This window comes from Capsicum annuum, chromosome 3 (genome assembly GCF_002878395.1).
Source record: "Capsicum annuum cultivar UCD-10X-F1 chromosome 3, UCD10Xv1.1, whole genome shotgun sequence".
Classification (NCBI taxonomy): Eukaryota; Viridiplantae; Streptophyta; class Magnoliopsida; order Solanales; family Solanaceae; genus Capsicum; species Capsicum annuum.
This window is the reverse complement of record NC_061113.1, coordinates 21,008,654-21,017,339: the sequence shown is the minus strand read 5'-3', so window position 1 is coordinate 21,017,339 and position 8,686 is coordinate 21,008,654. Positions and strand designations below refer to the sequence as shown.

The 8,686-nt window shown below is 35.0% G+C and overlaps 1 long non-coding RNA gene across 1 annotated transcript; it reads right to left on the bottom strand.

Moving 5' to 3' along the window:
- Positions 1 to 3,596: 3,596 nt before the first annotated feature.
- Positions 3,597 to 8,246, bottom strand: LOC107855631. The gene is made up of 3 exons (XR_007053463.1): positions 7,410 to 8,246; positions 7,199 to 7,326; positions 3,597 to 4,196 (listed from the first exon to the last, which is right to left on the bottom strand). It is a non-coding gene; the product is annotated as an uncharacterized LOC107855631 (long non-coding RNA).
- Positions 8,247 to 8,686: the final 440 nt, after the last annotated feature.

Here is an 8,686-nt window from a genome sequence, read left to right as displayed (position 1 = left end):
AGGTTCAAAAGGGGCTGCCACATTGCCATTACTAAGTACTAATAATGGTGGAGTGGCTGCCACATCATCATTAACAAGTATAGGTTCACTAATTTGGTGAACCACATATGCATCAACCAAATCTCCATTTTTTAAACTACTGATAAGGCTTAAAACATCAACATCATTTTCTAACTTGTAATAATAGCCTTTTATGTTTACTCTACACCAAAAGATTTCAATTTTTTCCACATCTAAATTTGCTGCTAAGTTATGAAACAACATAACATGAAGCTCATCAACATCTACTCTAATTTTATCAGGAATACGAATTCCATTTGCATACCTTAAATCGGGGTCTGACAAAAAGACACCCCATAGATAAATTGAATTGTTACAATTGTATCCATTTATTTACAAAATCTGTACAATGACAACATAACATATACATTAGGCAATTATCCACAAAGCCCTAATTTTTAAAGAAAAAACTAAGGAATAAAAACATCAATTCTAATTTTACCCAAAAAATCTAAAGTGTAATTGGAATAACAAAACATGCCATTGAAGGCACAAAACGGTTATACACACGTTTAATAGGAGCATTAAACAACAAAAAAAAAAATTAAAAGCCCCAAAATTTTCGGACCCAATTCTGAATTGACCAATAAAAACTCTAAAATTTAATCGAAATAACAAAAAATATCATCAAAGGCATAAAAACAGCAATATATAGCCATAATACGAGTATTAGACTACAACAAACCAAAAGCCCTAAATTTTCGATCTCAATTTTTCAGTTTACGAAAAACTCAAAAACTCAAAATTCTACCTTAAAACCAGATATATGCCATTGAAGGCATATCATCACTACAAATACTACCTACAACAACACTGCAGACGAAAAAGAACAAAATCACACAAAAAATTGCAGAAAAAAGTTCGTAATCTCGAAAACCCTAAAATCAGTAGAACGGACCACCATTTAATCGACTACAAGCTTCAGAATAAACAACCACATGCTACAACTACACCAAAATGTTAAATACATACAAGGATTGCAAGAAGCTTCAACAACTATCGGCCTAAATTACCCTAAAATCGTGCTAATTTTAAGTTTCGGATGAGAGAAAGAGAGAGGAGAGGCGAAGAAGAAGGCTTAACGTGACCTAAATTTTAGGTCAAATTTTACTATTTATACTCTACGCACGTCATTTCATACGTGAAAATTATTTTACACAAAATTAATGACGTGGCCGTGATTGTGCAACACGCATAGCTGAGTAGACCGATAAAGGGTTTAAAAAGTTACTTTTTAATGGGTTCAGGGATTTAGATGACAAACATGTAAGTAGAAGTGTCCAACTTACAAAACTAACATAGTATAAGGGTCCAGAAGAGCATTTTGCCTTTAAAAATCAACAAAACTTGATTTGGTACTTTGGTTTAAAGCAAAAAAATGATCGAAAATCCGCTATATAATACTCCCTCCGTTTAAAAAAAAATGACCTACTTTCCTTTTTAGTTCCTTTCAAAAAGAATATTTCCTTTCCCTTTTTGGCAATACTTTAATTTCTACTTTCCACATGACATATTTAGAACCACAAGATTAAAGGACATTTTTGTACATTTGACACAACTTTAATTTAAAACCACAAGATTAAAAATGTTCTTTATTTTCTTAAACTTTATGCCAAGTCAAAGTAAGTCATTCTTTTTTAAACGGAGGGAGTACCTATTTAAAAATGATAATCTCAGAGGGACTCATATAACACACACATATAGAGACATCTTTTAAATTTTTAAGGTACGTATTAATCTTTTGCACTATTGATATATTTCAATCTTTAATGTTCTTCCTATTTTGTAAATTTGAATTCTCAATCGAAATCTTCACACGTTATTACATTTTATTAAATTACATAATTATAGGATTCCAATCAATAATGACAATCTTTTGGAGCAAACATAATACTAATCAACAATTCCCCTTAGTAAATCATTCAGATAAAATGTGATTGGAATGAATTAAAACGGATTTTCTTTCCTTGTAAACAAGAAAGAAAAAATTATCTCGAAATAACATTTAAGCTTTTAACTAATTTGACTCATATTTATATACGTGCCTAAAATTGAAATCTGATCCAAGCTATGCAATAATTATAATAATGCTTACAAAGATAAAAATGATGGATCTACATTTTCTTTTTCTCTGCACTAATTTCAAAAAAAAAAAAAAATCAAATCTGACCAAGAACAAAATAGAAAAATGGGCTATACAACATGGGGAATAATTTTTCTTAATTTCTTCCTTTTCCTTGAGTATACATCTGCTGATTTAGTGTACGATGTGTGCAAGCAGACTCGGAATTATACCTTATGTACCGAAACTCTTAAGGCAAGCGCAAATAGCTCTAACGCGGATACCAAAAATCTTGGCGCTATCATGATCCGAGCGGCCCGATCTAGGGCCACTCACAATCTGGTCTATATAAGTAAATTGATGATAAATTCTACTAATCCTGATGATTTCAAACGCTGCCTTAAAGTTTGCTATGATGATTATAGTTTGATAGTTAAAGCTTTCATCCCAAATGCACTTCAAAGTTTGTTTACGGGCTCGAATATCGATGCAGCTGTTTCGATCTTGTTGTCTGCTGACCAAGTCATGGATTGTCAAGATGATAATTGTGTGGAGTTGTCTCCCAGTTTGAATGATAGGTGTAATGAGTATGCTGATTTTACTCAACTTGTTGCAGATGTATTAAGAGTTGCCTAAATAAATCTTTTGGTTATTTAACATGTTTTATTAGATTCGTCCCAATATTCGTGGCGAACTAATAATGTAGCTAAACAATAAAAATTGTCTGCTATTTGTGAGGCATTCGATGTAAATTCCAGTTTATTTTTTATTTTTTTAGTGTGTGTTACAAATTCACTGTCACAATTATTATGGATACAATTCGTATATACTATGTCAAGTAAGATATACTACATGTGGTTTCATTCAAAATTCGTGATTTAATCAAATATTTTATGAATGTCGAATATGAAAGAGAAGTATCTTTAGTGTCAAGGTGAGGATGTCCTCCCAAAGGAATAATAAAGCTTCCAACGTAGCACAAATCGACAAGGAGGGGATAAGTATGTCAAATGTCTAGAAGCGTATACGAGCCTCTACAGAGCAGGGCCTCATACGAATATTAGTCAATTCTCAAACAAATCGGACAGATGGTGTTCCTGATTGATTGAAGGTCCTTTAGAACGTTACTGCTGAAAATATGATACATATCTATGCTTTTTATAGAGGGAGCATATGTTGTTGAAAATACTCTCAATTCACCGCCATCTCCGACAAATCACTATTCATTTCAGAAAGATGAAAGGGAGGGAACAAGTTCAAAGTTTAAGAAAGATGAAGCAAATATCTGATGATAATGCTTTTCACCCTTCCATTGCAGCCACACACGTATCCAGTACAAAGCAGCAAATTGATGTGTGTTGGAATTCATCTCAAGCCGTGCGATTCTTTTAATCACAAAGGATCACCGCTGTCCATCAAGGACCTAGGATTCTTTGAAGTTGGTTAGAGAAGAACAAATGAAAAGAAACACCTGTACAAAACGTTATATTTCTTTATCATTGTGTTTATTTGTAAATACTTGTATAAATAAGGGAACAAGTAGTCAATGAGAATCATCAGAAAAGAGAGAATTTTCAATCATCTGTGTTTTTTTCTTTTTTCTTTAATTTCTTTACTCTTCAAATTTCTTGTTTTTTCTTCATGGTATCAGAGAAGTAGGTTGATTTCCTAGATCAATGGGAACAAATTCTGCTTCTTCTTCAGAGACTGTTGGATCCAGATTAATGGATTCAAGCAATCCCTATTTTTTTTTCATCCTTCAGATTCTCCTGGGATGTCTCTTGTGAATTCCATCTTTGAAGATAAAGGCTATGGTGGTTGGAGAAGGTCCAACCTCATTGTCCTATCCGCTAAGAACAAGTTGGTCTTCATCGATGGAACTTGCAAAGCACCAGAATCTGATTCACCAGACTTCAAATTTTGGGACAGAACCAACAACATGGTAACCTTATGGTTACTCAACTCTCTGTCAAAAGAGATTGCTGATAGTGTCATCTATTCAAAAACAACAGAAGCTCTTTGGAAAAATCTTAAGGATCGTTTTGGCCAGCCTAATGGGGCAAAACTCTATCACCTGCAAAAAGAATTAAGTGATTTAGTTCAAGGGTCAAGTGATATTGCAGGATATTATACTAAAATGACGGGTTTATGGGATGAACTAGATCTTTTAAACACTAAAAACTATTGCTCTTGTACATGTACTTGTGGAGAAAAGGTTGCTTCGAGCAAATCCTTGCAGGATGAGAGGCTCATTCAATTCCTCATGGGATTGAATGATGCATACTCATCTGCAAGATCTAATATCTTGATGATCAACCCTCTCCCTTCTGTCAGTTTGGCTTATTCACTCATTATGCAAGATGAGTAGCAAAGGGAGGTGGCTATTCACTCACATTTTCCAGCAAATTCTGCTTCATACTTAGCCACTGGTAATAGATTTGCTGGAACCGGTGATCCAAGGGCTAAAAAATCTAACCTGATATGCTCTCACTGTAAGAAACCTGGACATACAGTGGATAAGTGTTATAGGATTATTGGGTTTCCCTCGGATTTTAAGTTCACTAAGTCTAAGAAGATTCCAGGAAATGTGAGAAGCAATATTATTGTTGGATCTGGAGAGGGGACAAATGATATTGGACTGGAAAACAATTCACAACTTAATCAATTAAGCAAAGAGCAGTTTTCCAACTCATTCAATTGCTTCATCAAGTTAAAGTTAGTCAAGATGAACTGCAGTTTCAGATGTCAGTGCCAATTCTGCTGGTAAAAATGCTTCTATCTCTTATCTCATTCCTATAAAATCTAATCAGTGGATATTAGACTCAAGAGCCACAGAACATCTTTCCTCTAACCCAAAGCTATTCACTAATCTTGAACCCTTACCTAACTCTGTTTATGTCAATTTGCCTGACTCAACCAGGGTGCAAGCTACTCATAAAGGAAGTGTTACCCTATTTCCTGATTTGATCATTCATAGAGTTCTCTTTGTTCCTTCCTTTAACATCAATATCTTGTCTATTCACAAGCTTTGTATTAAATTACAATGCGTTATCATTTTTTCTTCTTCTAATTGTGTGTTACAGGGCCCTTCAATGAAGAGGCCACTGGCTCTTGGTGATGTGAGGGATGGACTTTATCAACTAGATTGTTCAATTTTACCTTCCTAGAAAAGAATTCAACTTAGAAATTTGTCTACTAGGAATCCTTGCTTAGTTTCTGTTTCCAGTTCTGTAGTAATCAAATGAAGTTCTGATGTAAAGCTTTGGCATAATAGATTAGGGCATTTGCCCATTCAAGGAATGAAATATATCAGATCTTTTGTTTTTAAGTCTGCGCCAAATTGTTATTGTGATATTTGTCCTCTTGCTAGACAGTCTAAACTACCTTTCCCTACTAGTGAAATCAAAACAAAGTCTGTTTTTGAACTCATTCACATTGACACATGGGACCATATAAAAATACAACCTACAATGGTTTTAAGTATTTTTTAACTATTGTGGATGATTTCAGTAGGGCTACCTGGACCTACCTTCTCAAAACCAAGGCAAATGCTTTCTTCATGCTTAAATATTTCTTAGCAATGGTAGAAAGACAATTCAATAGTCAAGTCAAAACTATAAGGTCTGATAATGCCTTAGAGTTCGGAAAAAACATCATAGCTAGTGAATTTTTTTAACTCCAAGGAAATCCTGCACCAAACTTCTTGTCCTGCCACCCCACAACAAAATGGGGTAGTGGAAAGAAAAACAGGTTTCCATCTAGAGTTTTGAATGGTTTTACTCCATATCAAATTCTTTATGAAAATCTCCCAGTTATACTAATCTGAAATCTTTTGGATGTCTTTGTTTTGCCTCAACATTGTCATAATCTAGGTCCAAATTCCAATCAAGAGCTCTAGCTTGTGTATTCCTAGGTTATCTTACTGGACAAAAGGGATACAAAGTCATGAGTATAGAGTCAAGGAAGATTATCATTTCCAGAGATGTGAAATTCATTGAGTCTGTTTTCCCTTTTAAAAATACTCCCAGTAGTCATTCCACTCTTAAAGGATGTTTCCAGTAGCTTCTTCTCTAGAAGATCCTATCCCTGATGATCCATCCATGCCTACAGAATCATCAGTTCAGGAAGTTAATGAGAATCATACAACAACACCAACTCCCGATTCTGCACCTTGTACTGATTTACCCTCCAGTTCTAATATCATACCGACTAGGCAGTCATCTAGAAGTCACAAAAGGCCTAGTTATTTATTAGAAAATGTTCGCAATCCAATATATTTCACTAATCTTACACAGTCCTGTTTTGATTCTCCCATCAGTCCACCAATCTGTCCTTTTACTGCACTCACTTCCACAAATCAGAGCATTCTTAACACTACTTTAACTATCAGTGAGCCAACTAGTTTTACACAAGCTTCTATGCATCCTGGTTGACAAGAAGCAATGGCATCTGAACTTGCAGATTTGGAGGCTAATAAGACTTGGGAAGTAGATGTTTTACCTAAAGGAAAAAAGGCTCTACCTTGTAAATGGGTGTACAAGATAAAGCAAAGGTCAGATGGAACTCTAGAAAGGCTGAAGTTTAGATTGGTGGTTCGAGATGATATTTAAAAAGAAGGGGTCGATTTCAATGAGACCTTCTCCCCGGTTGTTAAGACGACGACTATTAGATGCATTTTAACCATTGCAATCAAAAAAGGATGGGCTATTTCTCAATTTGATGTTAACAATGCCTTTTTACATGGTGAACAACAAGAAGAGGTGGTGTTCATGCATTTTCCACCAGGTATGGTGTCTCCTAGCAGTAATCATGTTTGTAAGCTCACTAAGTCCTTATACTGGCTTAAGCAGGCATCCCGTCAGTGGTATGCTCGACTCACATCAACTTTAAACTATAAAGGTCTCATTTATTCTTTGAATGATTACTCATTGTTTGTTAAAAAATGTCGCGAGTTTATTTCAATTATCGTAGTTTATGTCGACGACATCATATTAACTGGAAATGATCACAATGAGCTTGAACAACTCAAGTCTTTTCTAAATGACGAATTCAAGATAAAGGATCTTGGAAACTTACATTATTTCTTAGGTCTTGAAATCCTCCGAGAAGATCATAGGATGATCATCACTCAACAAAGTACACTATGGAGCTGCTGTCCGAATATGATTGTTCTCATCTTCCAGTCATCACTTCACCCTTAGACCCTGCAACGAAGTTATCTACTTCTTCAGGAGAATTACTAAATGATTCTACTTCTTATAGACGTCTGATAGGTAAATTGAATTACCTTACTCACAACCGGCCTGACATATGTTTTTCCGTCTAACATCTCTCTCAGTTCATGAAAGAGCTACGTACTAGTCATTTTTTTGCTGCTCTACGTGTGCTTCGATATCTCCTCATCAATCCTAGTCAGGGACTGTTTCTGTCAAAAGACCCTTCTTTGAAATTGTTTGCCTTTTGCGATGCGGATTAGGGTTATTGTGTGGATACTCGTAGATTGATAAGTGGATACTTTATTACTCTTGGAGGGTCACCCATGTCATGGAAATCCAAAAAGCAACTCTCTGTTTCTTTGTCATCGGCGGAGGCCGAATATCGATCCATGAGGCGAGTAGTAGCAGAGCTGACTTGGCTCAATCGTTTTCTTCTAGACCTTGGAAATCCACCAGATCTTCCTATTCCTGTTCATTCCGATAGTCAATCGGCAATACACATAGCTCGGAATCCCGTTTTTCACGAACATACCAAGCATGTGGAGTTAGATTATAATTTTTTGCTGGACTAATCTCTCTTTCGTATGTTCCGGCTTCATTTCAACTCGCCGATCTATTTATGAAATCTCTCTCTGGGCCTTCTCATCACACCATTCTTCCCAAGTTGGGTCTCTTTCCTCTCCCCTCCAACTTGAGGGGTTGTTGAAAATACTCTCAATTCACCGCCATCTCCGACAAACCACTATTCATTTCATAAAGAGAAGAAGAAGATGAAAGGGAGGGAACAAGTTCAAAGTTTAAGAAAGATGAAGCAAATATCTGATGATAATGCTTTTCACCCTTCTACTGCAGCCACACACGTGTCCAGTACAAAGCAGCAAATTGATGTGTGTTGGAATTCATCTCAGTCGTGCGATTCTTTTAATCACAAAGAATCACAGCTGTCCATCAAGGAGTTGGTTAGAGGAGAACAAATGAAAAGAAATACCTGTACAAAAAGTTATATTCCTTTTATCATTGTGTTTATTTATAAATACTTGTATAAATAAGGAAACAAGTAGTCAATGAGAATCATCAGAAGAGAGAAAATTTTCAACCATCTGTGTTTTTTTCTTTTTTCTTTAATTTTTTTACTCTTCAAATTTCTTGTTTTTCTTCATATGTCCCCTATTTCATGTATGATAAATGGTACTATACAGTTTTGTGTATGTATAATAATATAGCATCTCGTTTTAAGTATTTGCATTGTAAATTATTTTTAAATAAATACATGTATAGTTTGCGCCTTATGTATGATAAATACAAATATACGTATTTAAAGTGCAAGAAACGGTAATTACTAATTGCA